Below are 3,553 nucleotides of genomic sequence, written 5' to 3'. Positions count from 1 at the left end.
ATCTTCAATCCGCGCACCAACGGCAGCGACGCGACCCGCCCCTTATCGCACAACAGCCAATCAGCACTGCCACCTACTCTCCGCGCCGCTGACGTCACTTCCGCTGGTGGGCGGGGTTGCGCAGCTCGGAGGTGGGAGCACGGTGGGGAGTCGGGTGCGGTGTGGGGTCTCTGCGCGGTAAGGGCTTGTGGGGGTGCAGGAGGTCTGCCGCAGGGCAACCCGCTTAACTGCGAGGATACAGAGGGTTGACCATTGTACAGGGGGGTAGTACAGGGGGGTTGTACAAGGGGGGTTGTACAGGGGGGTTGTACAGGGGGGTTAGAGGAATTTGTTTAAACAAAAGGACTATCTGTTGTAAATGCCTGCTAAGCAGAACAGAGACCTCCGGTCCTGTTAATAAGCAGACGCCTGAATCTACTGATAAAGGGGAGAAGCAGAGGATTTACAGCTGGGACACTGATCAAACACTACTGATAAAGGGGAGAAGTAGAGGATTTACTGCTGGGACACTGATCAAACTCTACTGATAAAGGGGAGAAGTAGAGGATTTACGGCTGGGACACTGACCAAACTCTAAGGCCACACGTAAAGACTAAAAAAGGTGAAAAGTGCAAGAAGAGGAAGACTCATTTACTTCATCTTGAAGACCCCTACCCAGAGGAGGAAGACTCATTTACTTCATCTTGAGACCCCTGCCCATGACCAGAGGGGGCACTGCACAGGCGCAGAGGACCTTCTGGCTCATTATAATACGAAGCGGGGATAGGACATGAATATGTATAGGCGTATTGTGCAACCTTATGAATATATATAACTTTAGAGAATAAATGTAGAGGGAAACAACACTGAGGTACGCATGACTTTGAGGAATTATCCCCGTGCGTCTCAGCGCTGAATAAAAAGCATACCTACTTTACAACTTTTAACGAGTTGTGGAGTCAATCCGCGCATCAATTTGGCGAGCCAGCCAGGAGGTCTCTGTTCGGCTGCAGGATCGGCTGAGGGGCGGACATCCTAGGCGCCCCAGGCCGCTTGCCTGGAGGAGCTCCGCTCCTCGTCCGCTCACTGCGAGGACAGACAACAACCTGTGCCGGCTGCGGAGAAACGGTATGCTTGAAACTTAGGGGGCCTGTAAGGCGTACGCGTGGCCCGGGGCTGCTGGTAAGGCGCGCAGAGACGTCTGGCGCACAGCGTAGTTCCCCTTGGCAGGTAGGGCTTGCAAGCAGGGGACTCGCCGACCGGTAGAGCGGCCGCTAGCGATCCTGAGGGTGGATCGGGTGAGTTCGGGTTTTCGCTGCATCCCAAGTTTTGGGAGCCAGGAAGGATCTGCTAATGACCGTAGTGGAAGCAGATGAACCGGTAGGCGAACCCACCAGGTCTCCGCTGCATCTCAAATTACAGACCTGCTACCATAGGAAGCAGGAGAAGGGTAAGGCGGAACCATAGTGTGAGTGTGTGGGATCCCATGTGTGTTTGTGTTTCTGTGTGACTGAGACGTAGCACAGCTACGAAGCGAGTGTGGAGTCCTGATCCGCGGTTCCGTGTTCTCCGCGAGGAGAGCGGCCGGAGACGGACGAAGCGTCTTTGTTTTGTGTTGTGCCTAAGTGCTTTGTGTGTGTGTATGTCTGTCGTTAGTGTTAAAGATTAGCGTTTAAGCGGTGGGGGAGGAGTAGACAAAAGTAAACTGTGGCTAATGGGGGTTTAAGAAGAGTTCCCTCTCTGCGCCCCAGTGGCTGTATAAGAAAAGTATAACCTCTAATATCTGTAGTCCTATTCTTGAGATCTGGACTTTACACTCAGTACCAGAGGCTTGTAGCCTCACATATGGGTGCATATTAACTTCTGAACAGTGGAACCTGCCGTGGATACTAGTGTAAATTTTGCTGGAACCGAAACTATGATCTAACAACAGGGGAACTGATCTGCAGAACCCAGAGATATTATTTCACTGAACCCCTGAGAATATCATAAAACTTGTGTGTAGGTGCTCTCATTTTTAAGTGCATTTGCAGAGCACTAGGAAAGAGAAGCTATAGATTTGTAAAAGATTGTTTGAAATGGGAGCCGGTCGAAATAAGGGAATTCTGAAGAAAAGCCCATTGGGTTACATTTTGGCACATTGGAAAGAACTGGGAGGGTCTTCTGGGGGTTCGGTAAACAAGAAAACGTTGATAAAATATTGTAAAATTCTCCATTCCTGTAATTTTGCATGATGTACACCCCTGTTATTTTTAACTTGTAAAATTTGATAGGAAACTTCTCTGGATAAAATTGAGTACTTGATGCATACGTATGGAATATCAGGTCTTGTGTGCAGGTATATAATTTTATGAAGACTGTGATGTTCCTATCTGTAAAAATATTGTGAGTGTAAAAAGCTTACTTTTGAAAAATTCATTTGTCCTGGGTTCAGCAGTAGCAGTCATGTTTCTCCTCCTTGGTAGCTGGTGCAGTGCAGTGTTTTGACTTTCGGCTCGGGAACAGAGCTGATAGTGATGTTTTGGTTTGGCCAAGGACTTTGTGAGCCTCATGCTCTGCCAGGGAGGAGGGGAAGCTGAGTGTAAAAAGCTTACTTTTGAAAAATTCATTGCCAAGCTTGTGATTGTTTATGAGATTGGGAAAGTATTAATTGGGATTTTGGTGTGAAGTCTCTGAAGTTGAGTACCAGAGGACAAGTATTAGCCCCCTATTTATTATATGCTTATCCGTAAAAAACCCGTAAGACATTCAGGAATGATATGGAAAGAGAACAGTGTGTCAATGAAATGACTCTTTCCCATGGTCATCATCTGTATGTGTTTGATTTGCCTTTCCAGACTTGGATTGCTCTGGAGACTGCTAAGCATTTTTCCTATTTGATATGGAATTTTCCCTGACTTGGATTCCTCCTTCTGTCTGTCGTGTGTTAGGGTTTGATAGCAGTTCTTTAAGGATGTTTGATGCCTAAGGCAGAGGATCCTCTGGCAGTGTGTACATGTATAATTTATTTATTTTAAATTTATCAGATCAGAAAATGGGGCTACAGCTCCCATTGTCTGTCTGGTAAATCTTAGTGAATTTAATTATATAAAGCAATGAAAATGGTTGAATTATAGGAGAGAGGTTAAAAAAAAAAAAAAAAAATCACATTTTAATCTCATGTCTCAAGCTGGGCATGGGGAGGCTTAGTCTGGGTATTAGGAAAAATTTCTTCACCAAAATGTGATCAAGCATTGGAACAGGTGGCCCAGGGAAGTAGTGGAATATGTGTCCCTGGAAGCGTTCAAAAAAAAAAAAAAAAACAACATTGAGATGAGGCCTTTAATGGCATGGCTTAGTGGTGGTTTTGGCAGTCCTGGGGTAATGGTTGGACTTTATGATCTTAAAGGTCTTTTCCAACCCGGTTAATTCTACAATTCTGTGATCAGGAGAAATGGCCTAAAAATGGAACTTTAAATTATAATACATTGCTACAATTAATGTTGGTTTTGAGGGGGCCAGGAAAATGGGATGAAGTACTATATACAGATAGGGATCTGGCAGAGCTAATTTCACATCCTGTCTGCCACTCCGG

The sequence above is a fragment of the Pezoporus wallicus genome, unplaced genomic scaffold, assembly GCF_028554395.1.
Source record: "Pezoporus wallicus isolate ANWC-B61680 ecotype Strahan unplaced genomic scaffold, APGP_CSIRO_Pwel_v1 contig_4131, whole genome shotgun sequence".
Lineage (NCBI taxonomy): Eukaryota > Metazoa > Chordata > Aves > Psittaciformes > Psittacidae > Pezoporus > Pezoporus wallicus.
The sequence above is the reverse complement of the archived record's forward strand: the minus strand, read 5'-3'. Positions refer to the sequence as shown.